The sequence below is a fragment of the Gasterosteus aculeatus genome, chromosome 2 (assembly GCF_964276395.1).
Source record: "Gasterosteus aculeatus chromosome 2, fGasAcu3.hap1.1, whole genome shotgun sequence".
NCBI classification, from domain to species: domain Eukaryota; kingdom Metazoa; phylum Chordata; class Actinopteri; order Perciformes; family Gasterosteidae; genus Gasterosteus; species Gasterosteus aculeatus.
The window spans coordinates 23,978,634-23,990,734 of record NC_135689.1 but is presented as its reverse complement, the minus strand read 5'-3'; the positions used below and the strand labels follow the sequence as shown (position 1 = coordinate 23,990,734).

The 12,101-nt window shown below is 42.8% G+C and overlaps 1 pseudogene; it reads right to left on the bottom strand.

Moving 5' to 3' along the window:
* Positions 1–9,000: 9,000 nt before the first annotated feature.
* Positions 9,001–9,119, bottom strand: LOC144399874 (5S ribosomal RNA; annotated as a pseudogene).
* Between the last annotated feature and the right edge of the window lie 2,982 nt (positions 9,120–12,101).

Here is a 12,101-nt window from a genome sequence, read left to right as displayed (position 1 = left end):
TATTTTAAGGAATCAGGTGACCAAGGAGAATAGAGTGAAAAAGAAAAAATATTTTCAGAAGAGAATTGCCGATAGTGGTACAGATAGTAAGAGAATGTGGAATGTACTCAATGAAATCATGGGGAAAAAATCTACTTGCACTTCCTTTGTTGAATTGGATGGAGTTTATTTGACTAAGCCAATACAGATTGCAAATTATTTTAATGATTATTTTGTTAATAAGGTTTTTAACTTTAGAGAGCCAATGAAATGCACTGTTGGTTCCAATTCAAATGAGCTAATTGAAAGGTGTATTATGAAAGATAAAATGTGTAGTTTTGAATTGAATCAGGTTAATGTTGTACAGGTGGAAATGTTGTTGAGATCTTTAACTGTTGGTGGGTCTGTTGGTACAGACAACTTGGATAGTCGGCTGTTGAAGTTATCAGCTGGACATATTTCTAAACCAATCTGTCACATTTTTAACAAATGTCTGATTAGTGGTGTGTGTCCAAAACTTTGGAAGGAGGGCAAGATAATCCCTTTACCCAAAGATACAAAATCAACTTTCTGTGGCCCAAATAGTAGGCCTATTAGCATTCTGCCTATTCTAAGTAAATTACTGGAAAAGATTGTATTTGAGCAAGTACAAGATTACTTTTCTAACAACAATTTGACTACGATGTTTCAGCATGCTTATAGGAATGGTCATTCCACCTGCACTGCAATGACGCAAATGTCGGATAGCTGGCTAACAGCAATTGATAACTCAATGCTAGTGGGTACAGTATTACTAGACTTCAGTGCTGCCTTCGATGTGATTGACCATGACATTTTGATTTCCAAACTCATTAGTTATGGTTTTACTTCATTAGCAATCAGGTGGTTTAAGAGCTATTTGTCGGAGAGGTCGCAAAGAGTTTATTTTAATGGTGTATTATCTTGTAGCAAGTCCCTGGATTGTGGTGTTCCTCAAGGAAGTTGCCTCGGACCTTTGTTATTTTCAATTTTTACGAATGATATGCCGTATATACTCAGTAAGGCTACATTAATTATGTTTGCTGATGATTCCACTCTTTATTATGCAGCCCCCACATGTTCAGAGCTTAATCAGGTTCTGTCTTGCGAGATGAGCAAATGGTATAACTGGATCAAAACAAATAAACTTGTTCTAAATATTTCAAAAACTATATTTTAGTATAATATTTGGTTCTAAGAATAGACTATCTGATAATCCGAAAATTAGTATACAAGTAAATGGTCAAAATGTACAGCAGGTAAAAAAGGTGAAGCTTCTTGGACTTTGGCTGGATTCCACATTGTCATGGTCTGATCACATCAACAAAGTGGTTGCTAAAATGGGTAGAGCTGTAGCAGTAACGCGTAACTGTGCACAATTTCTAAATTCACGGTTGTTCAGTCGTGTTGTTTGTACATTGGCTTTGTGTCATCTGGATTACTGTTCTGTTGTATGGTGTGCTGCAGCAAGCAGTCATTTAAAAAAATTACAAGTGGCTCATAATAAGGCTGCAAGACTGGTTCTTGGTTGTTCTTTGCGAACTAGTGTTACAGAGATGCATGACCGTCTTGCTTGGCTGGTGGTCAAGCATAGACTATCTGCTAATATGTTAGTATATTTTCATAAAATAATTAACACCCGGATTCCTAAATTTCTTTATGACAACATAATTTACTATTGAGATATGCATTCACATTACACAAGAGGGGCGAACAGTCATCAGATTTCTTTACCCCTACCTAAATCTGACTCTATGAAGAGGACCGTGTTTTATAGGTCAATTGTGCTTTGGAACAATCTACCAGTTGGGGTTCGTGAAATCAAGGGAAAAACTGGTTTTAAAAAAAAGATTAAGACTGCATTTGTTTTTAACATCATAACATCGTCTGGAATGGTTGAGCGAGGTTGTATCATGTGTCCTGGTGTTTTGCATTATTTTTTATTACTTTAATCAGTACTTTCTTTTTCTTGTCTTTTGTGTGTATTTATATATGATATATGTGAGTGATTGTGATTACCGTTCTTTTATGTATTATTATTTATTTTTTTTGTTTGGACCCCAGGAAGACTAGCTGTCGCCTCAGCGTCAGCTGATGGGGATCCTTTTAAATAAACAAAACTTCGGGTTAATAATGAAACAATAATACGGTGTTCCAGTTCTACGCCAAGCTGGCCGCAACTTTATTCCGATTTACACCCCAGTTGAACACTTCTCCTCCTTCCTCCCCTTTCATCTCCTCCTTCATAATAAAAGCACCTACACCGGAACACTAGTAGCTTACCAACTTAAAACACTACAAGTAGAGAAAGAGAACGGAGAGCCAGAGTGCGCCACCTGGTGTTCTGGCGGTGAACTGTTTTGCAACGCGCGTAGACCTTTCAGAACCATGAATCAAAACGACTCCATCGACACAACTGCGTGAAAAGACCCCGCCCCAGTTGCAGAACCAAGCCAGCACCGTAAAAGATCACGATTACACGACCCAACCCGAGAGGTCCGTCTCACGAGACAACTCTCCCGAGAACGCACTCCGTTCTCATCGGTTAGATATTGAGAAGGAATCATGTTCACAGCGGCCTATAACAAGATGGCCGAATGGTTCTTCACCTCATTCCATTTATCCAAAGCCAAAAACATTTTATCTCATAATTTTGACTTTCTATCCCCTTTCTTTAGTGTGGAAATGGGCTTTTATAGTTGTGTGAAGGCATCACTCCAGCCAATCCAAAGACGGGGTTTGTAACCAATTAGATGTAGAGACCATGGTGACTGGCTCCGCCCCCTTACTGTCAAAAAGAAAATGTCGGGGAGATGGGCAATAGCATCGCCACGAGGTTGGCACAACACAAATATAACATTACAAAAAGAAAATAAAGCTGCAAGCAGCGTTGAACGGGCCTTCGCCTCCCCTTGCATGTCAGGGGGGCAGCGCTCAGCCGGACATGCGGTCAAAAAAAATTGGGATGGGATGTGAACTTGGCCCCTACACACACTGACCCTAGATTAGCCTGTCGGCCACAGACCCTGCTGTACTGAACGCTTTTCAAAAGTTAAGATCAAATTTATACAGTCAAGTCACACCTGTTTCAGCGTGTCTGTAAAACACGGGAGCTGTGGATTCACTGTGTGGCTTCAAACGACGTTCATCAACATGCTGCTCTGTAACAAGTGTAGACAACATCATGTAAATGTTATGTACGTTCTCATTTGGGGTGTTATAAAGAAAAGAAAATGCTTCTAAAGAAAATGCAGGGTTCTAAACCAACAGTTGGTTAGACGTAAACACAACTTTCATGTATTTTCCAAAAAATGGACACCGTAGGGAATTGAACCCCATCCCAGTAAACCAGGAGTACCATTACCAGTGCCTTTTGCTTTTCAGGTAACATTTACGGTGAAGCAAACCTGCATCTCAACAGCATTTTAGTGGCAGTATATCATTTTTGGCTATATGCCTTGTTTTTATACTTTAAACCATATTGTTGTTACCAAATTGTCACAAGTAATTATTGCAGTTATACAGTGTTGTTTCTTCTAATAGAAAAAAGGGTTTAACCCATCAATACATGCCACTATCATTGCTGTTGAAATGCAGTAAAAGAACCTTGTTTTAAAACTATTTACACAAATATTGCTACGTCAGTGTTACAGACAATTTCATTTAATGAGACATACAGGTAAGGTAACTATATTGCAATTACTACAACAGTTTCATGGTCTTCACCTCTTTAAGTTCTGTTAATACAAGAGACATAAATAGATAATTTCACGGTCCACCTCTTTTTGAAGTTAATACGAGACATAGGTATATACATTATGTTTTGTCATTTTGGTTTTAGGCTTTAGTCATAAAAGAACACACAACCCCCTCATGATCACTAAAGTATATCAACACGACTTCCGCTTCCACTTTATACAGTGTAGTCTTAACATACACATGGTCAATTAATGTTCCCTTCCCAGTGGTGGGTTGTGTGAAAATCTGGACGTATCCGTTGTTGGTCATACAATCGCAAATTGTAGACGACTTCCTAATGTCGTCATTAAAATCTCCCATGATAGTAACTGTGTTGCTCCTTTGATCCAGCCAAGAAAGTAATTTCCACAAATGTTCTTTAAACAAAGACATGGCATACGATGGTGGCCTGTAAATTACTGCTAACAGGACGTTGTAGGCGGCACAGTGAACCACTAAACATTCTATACTGACATTTGGTACTTTTAGAATGTCGTATGCCAAGCTGTCCTCAGTATACATGCCAACACCACCATGTTGTTGGGCTTGTAAATCAAGCAATGCGGGGTGTTTGCTGTTGTACGATGTACTACGAGGATAACTGTCAAATGTATAACCATTGATGTTGACTGACTCTTTTGAAGACGTTGCAGTCAGCCATGTTTCGGTTACAGCAATACAGTTGAGCTGCAAATGCTGTGTACACAGGAGCAGGTCTTTAACATGTCCTGGCAAACCTTGGACGTTCATTAAAATAACTCTAAAGTTGTGTGTGTACAATCTGTGTCCTGTACTATATTCACAAACAAATGGTTGCATGCACTAAAGAGCTTCCTGCACATTGTCTTTGCAATAAATGGAGTCTTCTGTCCCGAAGTCCCGAAGAATTAATTCTGATAAAGTTGTGATGCGAATTAATGCCACATATGCTTGTCCTGCAGCAAATATTCTTCTAAGCGACACTACAGCTTTATCAACAGTTATTCCTTGTACTTTGTGTATTGTGCAGGCAAGTTTAAGGGGAAATTGCCGACGCAATCCATCTTTTGTTTATGACCCTATCTTCTTGTGGAAGAATAGGTGTTGAGGTTAAGAGGTGGCTTGAAGCACAGGCATGATTTCCCCTATTCTGTGCGCCAACCTCTTTATCATCGAATTGAGCGTACACAATTTTTGGAAAGTTATTACCAGGCAAATTCACTATGTGTGTCACTGTGCCACAGACCCCATTCACAAGTCCATCCATGACGTCCACATTTTTTGTCAGCATGACGCGTGCTCTCTCACCTAAAACCAGTTGTTTAGCTAAAGAGGTGTTAAAGACTCTGGCATGATGTCCCCGTTTCAATTCAAGTTTTCCGGTTTTCTTGTTGCGTTCATAATCTTGGGCATCTATTTTGACATATTCTGACATGTTTTAAGTAGCTGCTCAACATTTTGACTGTCAACCTGTGCATTTGTGGCAAAAATGTGCAAAGATGAACTCTTCACCAGTTGCACATGTTTTGCGTAAAGCCTTGGCAGCATTGCAGTTGATTTGGAACGTTTCCTTAATCGATTTAACAACTTTGCAAATGCAGTGTCTTTCCACCGCTGAATAGTTGTTAACTAAATTACCTTGAAATTGCCAGACCAGAAATTGTTGCCCACATCATCTACATACAAAGCCTTACCTTTTACTGGAAGCAACTGGAAGAAATCTCCAACCGCAATCACACTCACATTACCAAATGGGGAAAAGTTTGTTGCAATACTGAATGTGGTATGAATGGTTGAAGCATGCAAGTTGTATGCAGCAATGCCTGTTGGAGCAGTTAACAATACACACATTTCATCAGGGTGATGACCCAATGGGGGGAGTAACCTTGTAGCTCCGTAGTGTAGTGCCTTGATTATGTGGCTTTTTCCAGTTCCTGCACCGGTTATGAAAACATGAAAGGGGACTGGATTTTGACCGTATACCTTTTTCAAAAACCACGTTCTTACCTGATATAAGATTGACATTTGTGTATCGTTCAGACCACGAACCAATTTCAACCCCTCATTTCTGGTTAGAGTGTTGGTCTTTTGCAAATGTGCCACTTGTTGATGACTAACTGCAAGATCAGGAATACTTTCTGATTTTGTTGGCTCCGCGCTCTTGTACTTCCATCCAAGTACTAACCAAGCCCTACTCTGCTTAGCTTCTGAGATCAGACGAGATCAGGCGGAGCTTCTTTTTTTTTTTTTTTATTATCAAAAATTAAATTACATTTTCCAGTTATGATGTAAAACATGTTATGTGTACAGTTGAGATGAACATCCCATTCTTTTCATCCAAAGTCCAACAGAAGTTTACCATCTCCTCTTATCTTAATAAAGGTGCTACCTTCAATAAAGTCACTGTAAAACACCCCCTTCTTGACAAATTTGGTGTAGCATGCTTACATCTTTTGTCGTGATGCTCTTGAACATATCCCAGACCTCTGCTCTTCTCTTCTCATAATGGGAAAGGTTCCTCCTCAGCTTCACTGCATACCTGGCATGGCTCAAGGTGTAGTTTAGCAGGTCCACATTACATCCTTTCAGCTTTTCTCCAATGCCAAACAACCATAGCCTCTTCCACTCCATTCTCCCCACAAAATCCCCCACCCAACATCTGCTTATTAGTGTCCTTATTTTTACAAAATAGGTTGCTAGTCCTGTGCATTCAACAAACTCATGCATGCATGTTTGTTTCCATTGTACATGCATCACATTTTTTCCCCACTTCTGCATCAAATTGGCTGATTATTAAATTGTTGAAGACCCTGTTGTGCCGTAACAGGAAATCAAAATTTTCGCATTCTATGCTATTCCATTTCACTCTCAGGTTCTGCCACATGTTTTTTACATTCATCCCATTTATAACTTTTTCCTAGACCTTGTCTGCAGCTGGTCTTCTTTTTTTCCCAAACTTGTGTATATTGTTTTTGTTTTCAAACCCGCCAAACGTATTGTCTTTTCCCCTTCTTCCACATACATTTCGATGTCTTCTTCTTTGTTTATCATTCCCGCCTCGCTTTCAATCATTGCGACCCATTCCCGCGGCATCCCAGCCTTTATCTTTTCCACCATGCCCTCAGCAGCACAAAAGCTTATTTCCTCCCCCATCTCCCTCACTTCATCTACCACCACTTGAGCACTCATAAATCCCGGCACATACTCATGTACCAGTTCCCTAACCCTCCTAAAGCCTGATGTCCACATGGTTTTGTTATAAATTGTTTTACCTTCATGCAGGATTTGTGGATTTAGGAACATCGGTTGGTTCCACACATGTTGTACGCTTTTACAATCGTATTTCAGCCGTTTGACAAACACTCCCCATGCTCCCAACACCTCCTTGTAGTACTCAGACACTCCATTTAGCATGCCCTTCTTCAGTTCCATAAATAATCCACTTTCTCCACACCCACCACCCACCTTTATTGCCTCCTTTAAGAATATCTTCCATACCTGATCATCCTTCTCTTTTATATATCTTGTCAGCATTTTCACCATATACCAGCTATAGCATAGCCGACAGTGGGCACCCTTGTCTAACTGACCTCTCAAGTGGAATTTTGCTTGTCACCACCCCATTTATTTTAATGCGACTAACAGCTTTCCCGTACAATCTTTTGATCCATCCGATTATTTGATGTCCAAACCCTGCTTTTTCTAATACATTGTATAGGTATTGGTGGTCTACTCTATCAAATGCCTTATTTAGGTCTACATTCACTACAATCCCTCCCTTCCCTTCCTTCATGTGCTCTATTGTGTCTCTGATGTTGCTGATTGTGTCAGCTATGTTCCTCCCTGGAATACTGTAGGCTTGTGTGTTTCTCACTACTGTCCCTATCACCTTCTTAATCCTATTCGCCAGTACTCTAGCTAAAATTTTGTAGTCAGTGTTCAAACAGCTCAGTGGCCTGTAGTTTTCTAATTTGTCCCTCTTCCCTGCCTTATGTATTATGGTAACTAACCCTGTTGCCATACTCACTGGGATCTCATCCTTCTGTTCCATCCATTTAAACAGTCTGTCCAACAGTGGCACTAATTCCTCCTTAAACTCTGAGTAAAACTCTCACTACCCTATGGTCACTGAGAGCAGTTGTTCTGTACTCTATTTCTCCAATTCTACTTACTAGGCTCTTTGAACTCAGTACCAAGTCTATCCTGCTTTGTTTAAGTACTCCTTTCACCACTTGATGCCTTGAAAAAACCCTCTCTCTTGGATTATTTTCCCTCCATACGTCAATTAGGCCATTTGTTTTCATTACTTCCTTCAGCTTCCTAGTAGTGGCCAGTCTTCCCGCATTTGAACTCCGGGCAGTCTCTCACCACGTGGCCTGGCTGAATGCATAGGCGACAAGCCTTCACCTGTCGGTCATGTATGACCCGAAAGAGGAATCCCACTATACTAAACTTAGTTGAGTAGGGCAGGGATTTCACCGTTTCTGTAAACTTGACCTTTACATATCTTGTCCCATCAGCAATGTCCGTGCCTGGCCACATCCCCCTCCTTATCCTGGAGACTGCTTTCACCCCCCATTCCCTCAATTTCTCATGGATCTCCTTGTCCTCCATGTATATGGGGAGCGCCAGGAAAGACACCACCATTTCATCCGTCTGAATGTCTCTTGCCAGAATCCTGGAGTCCCTGATCTTTACACCATCCATTAAGCGTTCTTTTCCTGTACTTGTTTGCATTGTTACTTCATATTGTTTGGGAGTCTTATACCTGCAGCCTGTCGCTACTCCGCAGTCCTCTTTTACTTAGCATGTCCATCATTGTAATTCGCTCTTCTCCCACTATATCCACCAATACTGTCAATTTTTTGTCATAAGTTGTAGACTCCATTTTAGTTTCCTGGTCGCGCTTACTTCCACTCTTCTCTCCCGCTATTTCTCCCATTCTTTCTTTATTCCACCGCTCTTGGTTCGACGTCGAGAAGGCCCCCCCCCTGACAGCTGAAGCTGTCGGGGGAGTAGTTCTTACAGACACAAGTCCTGCAGCAAAAACAACCAGGATTTAACTCAAAATGTTTTCCTTACTCAAACTGTGAGCTGCTCTCAGGTCTCACTGCTGCTACTTCCACCAGGCTCCTCCCTTGGGCGTATCCAGAGAGGTATGGCCGTAAGCAACTGTATGTCCTCTTCCTAATCTTTTAAAATGTGTCAAAGGTTTTGGAGTTTTGACAATGAAATGGAGTCACTTTCTAAGGCCTTCTCTGTGTCTTTTACATATAGAAATAAAAATGCTTACGGCACCAGGGATTCCCAGGCGGTCTTCCATCCAAGTACTAACCAGGCCCTACTCTGCTTAGCTTCTGAGATCAGACGAGATCAGGCGGAGCCAGAGAGGTATGGTTATATTTATTATTAATTGATACGTTGTTGTTAGTTAGGGCAACGTTAAAGTCCCCAATGATTATCGTTTCCACAGTTATCCATTTTTCTAGTTTCTGGAAGAAAATATTCCTCTCCTCGCCGATATTTGGGGCGTATATATTAATTATTATTATTGGTTCTCCCTTATAAATCACCTCTATTATAATGCATCTGCCTTCACTATCTTTAAAAATTTCCCTATACCCACTGATGTTTTCTGGGCCGATCAGAATGGCCACCCCACATGACCTTGCGGTCCCCTCACTTGAGAAGACCGTCCCTTTCCATTGCTTTGTACAAGTATCTACCCAGTTCATGTCCCAGTTTGTTTCTTGTAGGCAAACAACATCCACATAACTGTTCTGCATTAGTACCTCATTCATTTTCTGGGTATTCCTACAGCTGTTTATATTTTGTGACGCCAGGGTCAGAGACAGGGAAATCATTATAAAGAGCAGTTGCATTATATTTCTATTTCTTCTTTGTCATCTTCTTCTTCCCTTTCGTCGACCATGTGTTGTGTCTTTTCCTCACCTCTTTTGCTTGATTTGTAAAGTCCATGTCCGATTCTTCAGATGGCTCCGACAGCTGCATTGTCTGTGACCAGGGCTCGCCTTCTTCCCCCTCCTCTATGTCGAGGGAAGACTCGACCTCCATCTGCCTGCCCGATCTCCTCGGCTTTCGCTGTACCGGCTGGACTGCCGGCTCAGTCTCCGGTTCTCCCACCTGCACCTCATCCACTGCAGCCTTTCCCGGTTCACCGCCCGGCTCTCCTCTCTCCTCTGGTCCCTCGACCCGCTTCGGACCACTCGTCGCGGTGGTCTGGTGTCGGTCCTCCTCCACTGGCCCCTCCGCGCTGCTCTCCTGGATCACCACCGTGCTGCTGTCGTCCTGCTCCTCACATCCTTGCTCTTCCTTCCTCTCCAGATCCGATTCGCTTGACTCATCTCCTCCTCGCTCACGTTGCATATGCATCTGTCTACTTTGTTTTTACATAGGGCGCAGCTTGTCAGTCTCTTTTGAGCACACTCCCTTGCGTAGTGGCCCTGCACGCCGCACTGGTGGCACATGAACTCTGGACAGTCTCTGAGAATGTGTCCCGGCTGCATGCACATTTTGCATACTCTGACTTGCTTGTCGTGGAGGACTCTAAAGTACTCCGCCCCCAACGCCGTGTTAAATTTTGTTGAGTATGGGAGTGACTGAACATGTTGGTTGAACTTCACTCTCACATACCTTGTCCCATCAGCCACCTTAGTGCCCGGCCACATTCTTCTTTTGATCGGGGACACCGCCGAGACTCCCCATGTTAGCAGTTTGGCTATGATCTCCGAGTCCTCGATGTAGTATGGCAAATTCAGGAACGATACTACCAGCTCGTCATTGCTGATTTCACTCACGTGAGCGGTGGTGCCATTAATTTTAAATCCTTCCATGAGCCTCTCTTTTCCCTTCGGGTGGCTCATGGTAGCCTCATATTTGTTGGGGCCTAACACCCGGCAGGCCATAAGGCCTCCGCATAGCCCACGGATGCAGCTCATCATTTCCATTATAGGTATGGTATCATCCCCCTCCATCTCCACTCTCACCGTCAAGCTTTGGTTTCTTTTCTTTTCTTCATCTCTGGTATTTTTCTCCTCACTTTCTTTTTGCCTTGCCATCAGCCTTCTTTTGTCGTCCTCCGTCATCATGGTCTGTGCCGGTTTGGTCTGTTGGTCTGTCATACTTATGGTATGGGAGAGAGAGGTATGGCCCTAAGCAACTGTATGTCGTCTTCCTAATCTTTTAAAATGTGTCAAAGGTTTTGGAGTTTTGATAATGAAAAAGGAGTCACATCCTCGTTGCTGCCGCCGATCCCCTCGTTGTCGCTTTCTCCCTCTTCTTCCCCCATCCCTTGGGTGCTGGCCCCCGTTTGGCTCGGTTCCTCCTCCCTCATGTTGCATCTGCACTGCTCCATCTCCTCTCCTTTTTCGGTGTTTTCGGGGGCATTCTCTGGCGTAGTGCCCCTGTACCCCACACTGGTGGCACATAAACTCCGGACAGTCCCGTACGATGTGCCCTGGCTGCATGCACATCCGACACACTCTCACCTGTTTGTCATGCAACACCCTGAAATATTCTGCCCCCAATACTGTGTTGAATTTTGTTGAATATGGGAGTGACTGTACGTGTTCATTAAATCTGACACGGACAAATCTTGTCCCGTCTGCCACCTTGGTGCCCGGCCACATCCGTCTCTTATAAGGGGAGACCGCGGAGACCCCCCACCCCCTCAGTTTGAACTCAATCTCGGCGTCCTCTATATAATAGGGTAGGTTGAGAAAAGAAACAACCAGTTCATCATTGCTGATCTCCCTTGCATGGACTCTGGTATCCCCTATTTTGAAGCCATCCATGAGCCTCTGCTTCCCTTTTGGGTGGCTCATGGTGACTTCACACTTCTTTGGGTTTATCACACGGCAGGCCAGGAGGGCTCCACAATTCTCCTTAATGCAGCGCATCAGTTCCATTACAGGGATCGTAAGTTCCCCCTCTGTCTCCACACTCACTGTCAAGCTCCGCTGTCTTTTCCCGTCCTCATTGCTATTCTCGCCGTCATGTCCACTCGTGTGCTCCTTCCTTTGTCCATCTTCCATCATCTTTATCATTGTTCTCTGTCCACTCTGTGTTCGTTCAGGCTGTTGGTCCCCCATTGGAAAAAAAGGGAGAAAAAAAAAAGAACCCTTCCTCAAAGAAAAGAGGATAAATCCTTCCAATACGCCAAAAAAAAAAGAAAAAGGGAAATGTCCCCCAGACAGTGTAACACTGCTGGGGGTTATTAAACAAGGTCCCAACAAAGAAACTATCTCACTCAGGGCATTGAAAACTCAACAAAAAGAAGAGAGGGAAAGACGTGTGCCAAACAATTCCGGATCGTCACTCACTTCCTGCTTCCTGCAAGGGGCGGAGCCAGAGAGGTATGGCCGTAA